Source organism: Xiphias gladius, chromosome 24, assembly GCF_016859285.1.
Source record: "Xiphias gladius isolate SHS-SW01 ecotype Sanya breed wild chromosome 24, ASM1685928v1, whole genome shotgun sequence".
Classification (NCBI taxonomy): Eukaryota; Metazoa; Chordata; class Actinopteri; order Istiophoriformes; family Xiphiidae; genus Xiphias; species Xiphias gladius.
The window spans coordinates 934,519-943,804 of record NC_053423.1 but is presented as its reverse complement, the minus strand read 5'-3'; positions in this window follow the sequence as shown (position 1 = coordinate 943,804).

Below are 9,286 nucleotides of genomic sequence, written 5' to 3'. Positions count from 1 at the left end.
AACTGATAGCCCCACCGTTTAATTTTCCTCACCTTTGGCTGTTATTGAGTGCCAAAAGTCTTTATTAAAACAAGGTGACTTTGTTTGGCTGCAATGTAAACAGATACACCAGCTGCTCTTCTCTTATATTTCTGGCGAAATAGCTTTTATAAAGGGGTTGCTATAGTATTAAATCACATTCGTTGTTTCCATGGTAACCATGCATATGCACCAAAGCAACCAGGATGCAAATCTTAAGGATTATTACTGTAGAGCAGGTTGTTCAACCAATGAATTCTCCATACTAAAGGACAAAATACACCATTACAAAAAGATTCCTAAAAAAGATTTGCGTTTTCTGATCTGCGACCTCTGTTTAAGTTTTGGTTAGAGTCAGGATCGAAACAATTTAGTTTGGGTTTAATAATTGTGGTCATGGTTACAGGAAACTAATAGTGACTGTCAGTAAGAAACAGGAAATGAACAACAGTCTTTAATTTCAAAGTCACTCACTTCATTGACTATGGCTCTTTAACAGCCTTACCCTCATCATTGGTCTTGACAGATCGAGTCAGGCTTCACACAGCTAGTAGAGATTTTAGTTACTTAATATTTAACACAATTTATTATTAGGCATTTGAATAATGACTAACAATGTTGCTTTTCTTGTGAGGACAGTCTTGTTCAAACTTGAACCAAAACCAAAACAAAACAAAACAAACTAGCTATATACAAAAGTAAGAAAACGTGTGATTTCAGTGGACTGACCGTTTAAGAGATTTTTCTTTCCATTATGTCACCATTTTACATGTAAAAAGTCCATTTCAACTTTGTCATGTAGAGAGGTGTTTGATGGGCTTGTCAAATTTACCTCTGTACATGACTTTTAGTTAATTTCACAGACTTCTAATGGACATTTGCCCCAAAAAAAAAAAAAAAATTAATTCAAGGTTCACTTACTAGCTTTTCCTGGCACTTTCAACTGCATGTAATTTATTTAGTCAGCAAAAGGAGTTTGCTTAAGTTGTCATGGAGACCATTTCTATTTCCAAGGCCAAGAATAAATGTTCCATGCTAACTTTGTGAGATGTAATTGTCAGCACAGGATTAACTAAAAGTGCTATGTGTATGTTTGTCCCTCTGCACTAATACAGTACCTATATATATATATATATATATATATATATATATATATATATATATATATACTGTATTTTCATTGAAGGTCCATCTTTTAATTTTGATTGCATTTTTCATTGTTTGCAATACTTGCTCATAAGTACTTTTTTCAGTCTTAAACTCTCATGACAAATTATATTGTGTGGTGTCTACCTGAGGAATAGAGTTGGTCATGACTTCTCTATGTGGTAGCAGTTTGTGGGTAATTAGAGTTTTCGTAAGCACTTCTGAATTGACTAATAACTACAATGTGAGGCCCAGATGTGTAAACTATGAAAACATTGTGCTCCTGCTACATTCTTTCAAAGTGACCATGTGTAAATATCTGCTGTAGGTTTGTCTGTAGTAATGTATTTTAACCGTTGAGTCTGAGCAGTGAAGATGTTAGTGATGTTGATACACATGTAAGTATGCACATGGACTGTAAATAATGCTGATGTAAATAATGATGACATTCAGCTTTGCATATACAAGCTATATTTCATGTGGTACAGTCATCAAAATATATTTCTATATCCTGTAATATCTGATATTGAAGATTATTTGAAATGCAAGAATGAAAATGAAACTAGTTGTTATTCACAAAATATCGTCTATTTTTAAATTACAGTAGATTACTTTATCAGCAGCATGGTCAGGTGTTCTAAGACTATGGTCCAGACTGAAATAACTCAACAACTATTGAATAGAAGCTGGTGCAGACATTCATGTCCGTAGAGGATGTATCCCACTGACTTTGGTGATCCTTGGACATCTGCCATCAGTAGGTCAAAGTTTTCACTTATACAGTGAAATATTTCAAAATCTACTTGATGGATTAACACAAGGTTTGATGGTTCCCCGGAAAATGTAGCTCATATAAAAGCCACTTTTAATTGGAAGTAGTTAAACAGCAAAACCACACTTTTGTTGAAAGTAGCAAGCTACTCAGCAGAAGTATCTTCAGACATTAAGTTATTTCACACAAAGAATGATTAGCATTTGGTTTTACTACCTTGCTACTAAATGGAAAAAAAAGCTACTGCAAGCACATGATTTTGGCTACATTAATGCAATGCTACTGGGAAATGTAGCACCCATTCGTAGTAGCATGTAGCCACTGGCACCACCAGCAGATTGATATTTTTGTTACACAGTGACATGTCTACGCTATTGGATTGATTTCTATGAAATTTGGTTTAGACATTCATATTTCTCTCAGAACTGTAATAATCCTCTTTTCCATGTAGCGCCATTTTTAGGTCAACATTTTTATTTGTAAAAATAATGTCATTCCCATCAGTCTCAGCTGTTCATTATGTTTAAACACCAACATGTCACCAATTTCATTGTGAGCATGTTAGCATTCTGACATTAGCATTTAGTACAAACTCACAGAGCTGTGTGGCTGTAGACTCTTACACTTGTTAAGGTAATAATGGCTTGTTTCGTTACAGAAATAGAAAGCGATGGTGGGTTACATCAGGGACAATCCAAAACCTCTATTGCATATGGAGCAAATCACACTATAAAGGAAAGAACAAATGAGTTTCACTGGGTCTTCCTTAGGTTGTGGTTGGGGAGGTGCTGCACTGAAACAACCTGCATCTTGTGCACTGCATTGAGTACATTGCTGTTACAGTATAGTTTCATACTAAGCAGTTACACAACTTAACTTGAATCTTGATCTGAATCTCTTCAGCGTGGACTGAAGAACTTGTTTTTCACCTTTGAGAGTTTTGTTGTAAATTGAAAATTAGTTTGATTATTTCTATGTGAGTTTGCATTCATTTTTTTCATCATGATATACTGATATAAGCAAAATATTCTTAGAATATTGTATACTGATTTCCACCATATCACCCAGCCCTACTCTGATAGAGTGCAAGTCACTGCACTTTAGGTATCTCATTTTATCAAGTTGTTTATTCAACCAGTTCCGATTCTGTGTGCATAAAAATAACGAGCATAAATGTGAAGTTATTGCTGATTACCTGATATATTTCTCTGTCATGTGATCTGTTATATTATTCAAGAAAATGAATGCTTAAATTTTACATAATATATATAATGTTTTTAAATTTTCCTATTTTTCTCTGTCATCAAATTGTATATATACATTGATTTTATCCACACTTTTAGAAGCCACAGTATCAGTATAATATTATTGTGACTAGCTGATTACAGGAAACGGGAAAGTAGGCGGAATCACATCAATATGAGCATTGACACAGTTAGCACGTTGGTGTGTTTCAGCACAAACAGGAAACACACACCACTGCAGTGTTATCAGGTTTTAGCGCCAGTTCACCCCTGTGAAACTGAAGCAGGGGTTACCAACGTTTTCTATGATTAGGGTCATTTTACAAAGATGGCATTTGTTAACATGCACGTAATTCATTTTTAAAGTATGCACTCATATTATGTTACACTATTATTGGAAGTTTGATTTTGTTTATAATAATAATAGAGCTGTAGGCCTACTACTTGCACAGGTTCCCCTCTCTCAGTTACTCAGTACCACGTACAAAACCATGTTATGATGTAGGGTAAACTGGGTTTACCAGTTAGCACAATCCATGTCCCTTGTTTTTACTGCTTATTCACTCCATGTCTGGTCTGTATGTTGGACACTGTCCTCCTCTGTGCATCAGCTTATTACAATCCATAGTTACTTTTTATTATTAGGTGACCTCTAGTGGTCATTGTAATTATGATGGGAGCAAAGGAGGAAGCCAGGTGACATTGTATAAAGAGCGTCAAAGATGCACACATACCTATGAATAGTCTGTTGTCAGATGACTGTGTGATGTGGGATGTCACTGATGTCCACATTTTCATCCACAACCACACTGTGCATTTGTCAATGCAATAGTTTGCTGAATATGTACATTTTCTGCCATTTCAGTAATATAACTCTCAAGAGTCCTTTTGGAGAGAGGTGAGTCTTTAATCCCAGATATAATAGTGTCTCTATTCAGCAGTCCATCGAACAAAGCCTTTACACTGTGGAAGAAAGTCTCTTTTATGTCGTCTCCATCTGTGAAAGGTTCCCCATGTTTAGCAATGCACTGAAATTTTATAGCTGGCCTCTGTAGTCTGATGTTTAAGGTACACAAAACATAAGACTACTTAAAATACTTAAAATGTGCTATTTTGCCAGGCTTAGTTTAATACTGTGATAATTTATCAGATGGGTAAGCTAATGTAACTATCAAGTGCTGTGATGTGGAGGTAACGTTACTTTCAGTCAGCCATCTTTAGTGTTGCTATCAGGAGGGGTGAGGAAATTTCAGGATTAATGTCGGCAGTCCATCTAGAACATCCTCAAGATGTTCACTAAATAAAGATCACTCTAATCATCTCAAACTGGTTTCATGACCATAACAATGAGTTCAGTGTCCTTCAGTGGCCTCCCTAGTCACCAGATCTGAATCCAATAGAACACCTTTGGAATGTGGGAGAATGGGAGATTGGCAACATGAATGCAGAGCTAGCAAATGTCAAAGGAATGTTTCCAGCATCTTGTATAGTATATAGGAAAAATATCTAACTAATCACTTCTATGGTAATCTTCAAAATATTTACCATTAACTGACAATAACACACACCAGTGATAATGCAGAATCCTGTATTTCCCTGCCTCAATATGCCGTCTCAAACTTCTCAAAAATACTGCAAAACTGTGATCTTGCACAGAGAACCCTACACCTTGATTACCAGAAAGGAAAAGATATTAAAGTGGATATGAAGCAGTCAATTAAGTTAACATGATTTACTAATTGATTTCCACTCTAATCAACAATTATATAAACATGACAAATGTAATCATATATTTTTTAAAAAGAAGCCCTGTTATATCATTCATAGCAATGGTGCTGCCATCTTGCAGTACTATGACCTCTGACGTCATGGGGTTGGTTGGCTTGGCTGATTTAGACAAATTCAGCGGTAAAGACATGAAAGACAGAGATAGTGAAAGGTTGAGACTGAGGAGCCACAGGACATCAGGAGACAGAAGGGAGGTCACTATTGAATTGCTCCTGGATTTAAAAATTTTTTAAACAGGGTTAAAGCCAAGGACAAAACAATCCATTTTCATAAACTGCTGCTGCAACAGTGAACAGTACTGCTGCACTGGCTGGTGAAACTGAAGAGAAAGAGCCCTCCGATTGTTACAGACCCCAGGGTTTGCAGTTAACATTTTTTGGAAGAAGATTACATTGAGGAGAAGACCTATGAGTCGGACAAGCTAGTTGTTGGCCAGGCCAACAGACTAAAGCCTAAAGTTGTTCTGTCTATTTTCACTTTCATCACCTATACCGTTTGCCCTACTGACGGCCCAACATACTCTGACAACAGCAGTACAAAGGCATCAGTCCGCCGCAGGGAAGAAACCCACCAGCCAGGCAGGGAGCAGAAAGTTAGGGCATTTAGCAACCCATAGAAGTTGGCAGGCACTAAGACATCAACTATGCCCATAACAAAAAACAGAAAAAAAGACACAAAACAACCACAATGAGACAAAAAACATCCAAAAAGAGATGTGAAATGACCACAAAGAGATGCAAAATGAACCAAAATTGGTGCAGAAAGAGAAAAAAACAAACACAACGAGCCAAAAAACATCCAGAGAGACATAAAACAAAAACGCAAAAGAGATACAGAGCTAGCACAAAGAGGCGTAAAAGAGAAACAAAATAACCACAACAAAGCACAAAATGTTCACAAAGACATGCACAACAACCACAGAATACAGAAGGCCCACCATGAGCTGGGTTCTGTTCAAGGTTTCTACCTGTTAAAAGGGAGTTTTTACTTGCTGCTTTTGTCAAGTGCCTGCTCATGCGGGAATATTGGGTTTCTGTAAATATGACTCTGTTATGATTTAGTGCTATATAAATAAAATTGAATTGAATTGAATTGAATTTGTATATTTGTGGATTGCTTCCTGTCAGTTTGTGGGCTACGTAACATTTGGGACTTTCCCTTTATTTGTTTGGAGATTTTTGTCCTGTTCGTACCACAGCTGATGCAGAAAAAATCCACAAACTACTACTACTGGAAGAGGGCTAAAACAAGAGTCTACCTAACATCCCCATTAGTACAACAGGATGCAACAAAGAGAAGGACAGCGGGGGTTGTAGCGCTGTGTAAGGCAATGACATTAAACGTTAGGCTTGGACATGACATAGGAAATGCATGTACGGATTTCACAATAATTGGTCATTCACACTACAACTGGAATTAGCAATCAATTCAATAGCCTACATTTACCACTGTCAGGTGATTAGTAAACATTCTGACTCCATAGTGATGGAATCAGATGTAGGACAGTTGGCCTGATTAATGTAAAATGATGATTATCCTAGTGACAGTAATTTAAATGCTAAATGCTTTGAAAGCCATGATGTCACTGGTGCGTTTCTGCTACATGATTATGGGAATCATTTGACTTGGATTTTCTCTGACATATCACTGATCCTTTCATCCTTTTATTTCTCCCCATCGTTTCAGCAGCACCTTGGCATCATCTCCTGTCCCAGGGCTTGACAGTGCAAGGGTTTCACTCACATATGCGACTAAAAATAGTAAAATGTATTTTGGAGCACATGTGCAAATAAAAAGTATTATAAAAGTCAGCCCAAAAGCATCCTTCATTTTTTAGGAGAACTTGTGCTACTTGAGATCGTCAATCCCTGCTCCCAGCTGCTACCATCACTGGACTCCAAGCCACCATCAACACTGCATTTTACTGGTGCTGGCTAGCTGGTCACTTCTGTGATTTTCATCTCCATCTAAACTTTTCTGCAAAAGTATATGGTTTACTTTTGAGTACTTTATCACAATGTACTTGTTTTACATTTATATTTAAACAAATATGAGCCTAATTTGAGAATTGTGTTTGTAGTATACAGTCATGTATGAAAAAAGTATAATCCAAATTATCATTAATTACTACTTATGTTTTACAGTATACATTTATTTATGTTTAATATATGTTACACCTTCCTGTCAGAGTTGTTAAAGAAATCTTTGTAAAAGTATATGTAAAGCACAGTAGTTATTTATTCCATAAAGCGCACTAAGGAATAGTGCATTGCAATTGACTTATAACATACTTACTTCAGTCTTTGGTATAACATATAATACCGTTGTAGTGAATACATTAAATTGCAATTCATATACATGCCTGCTGCATATTGAATTACTTTTTATAGGTACAAATAAATACTAGTGTATTTAAATTAACTTTGTTTATTCAGACATTGTACTTAATGGTGTCACAAGAATCACATGTTTTTGGCCATACAATCACAATAAATTCTTATTATATTTATTTACATTATACTTAGTAAAATATATATTTTAGTACAGACATTGGTATTGTCTGCCAAGAGTTTTGAAAGAAAGGTTTGTAAAAGTAAATTTTCACATGTATTACATAGAGCCCATGTCATGCACATTAATATACTTATTATAAGGTATTTAAATACAACTTGATTAAAGTACACTTTAAGACAGTACATTAAAATACAAAGTTAATACACTTTTTTCATAAGTAAATTTAAACACACTAATTAATTTAATTTAAACACTAAATTTAATACAAAAAATGATAATGTGCTTGAAGTGCACATTATTGCAGTTATTACATGCTCTTTTACATTTTAGGTACACTTAAGTGTATTTTATTTTGAAAAGTTAAGTGAAAAGTTGAAGACAAGTCACCTCTTTTCGAAGCAGCTGGCAGGTGGATGATTGCGTGATACAAGCACAAATGCAACTTTTTTATTGTTTTATTGGGTTATTATTTTTAATTGTTGTTGACACCCTATGACCAATACAATTTGGACCACATTTTTCAGCTAAGATGTTACATCATGCCCATCATGCACCAAGGTCTGGACAACTTCCACTGTTTCCAAATACATATTGTGGTGGAAATTTTTTCCGTTCCATATAGTACTAGGAGTCAACTCTTGTCTTTCCATAAGTTTAATTCATCATCTGCAGATTGGTCTCAAGCATACAGAGATCAAAGGTCACAGTAATGAGCAGTGTATGAGAATGAGCAAAGTATGAGATCAGAAGGGAGGGGTTGCTGTGTAACTGTTAAAAGAGATAAGAAAGACATTACAATATCAACACCATTACAGAGTTTTGGAGGGGATTTATTGCCGCCCTGAGCATTTCCATTTGTTGGTCACTCAGCGGGATGTCAGTTTCTGGCAGAACAACTCCAAAATCAGGCTCGTGTGGATGGCCACTGTACTCACAGTCAAGGTCCTCAATGTAGGTGTCCTGCAAATTACAGTATGAGGACAACGACATCAGGTTACATTATAATACAGAAAAAAATACAGTGGTCATATGGAAAAATGTTCCTAAACTGAAATTGTAGTTTTGGTCTGAAAAAGCAAAAATTAATGGTTACAACAAAGTGTAGTTAAAAGTAGGCTTGATTTTGATGATTTCCTTTTCTATGTTTGGCTTTCTCAGTTATTAAGAGCAATAATTTGTGCACTATTTACATTACGATGATATCATAGAATGAGATGTTGGCACACCCATGTTTGATGTAACCCATATTAATATACCCTTAGATTTTAGCAATCAAACAGCTATAAAATCATCGCCATCATCCTCATCCTTTATTCAATTCTTGGGAGAAATTTGAGGGAAAGACCCTAACTTACAATGTTTCCAAGATTACAAAGCACGATTACAGTGTAAAAGAAAAAAATTAACAAGTGTTAAAAATGGAAATTTAAATATTATTTACATTTCAAGCTTGCATTTCAAACTTAGGAGCTGTAATACACTTCAGTCAAGTGAGCAGTTTCTTGTGAAACCATGGTCTTACCAGCTGATCTTTATGTTCTGCTGGGCACCTAATGGTTTAGCAACAGGTGTTGAAGGAGTGTAAGTAGTTAGTAGTTGTATTAGCTGTAGTTCTATACACAACCACAATGAGATTTGAAACAACCATAATAAAACAAAACGATCAGGAAAAAAAATGACAACAAAAGACGAGACATAAGAGAGAGACAAAACCAACACAGAGATGCAAAAGTGATGGAAAACAACAAAGAGATACAAAATGACCACAAAGAGATGCAAAGCAATCCCAAAAAGACACCAATCG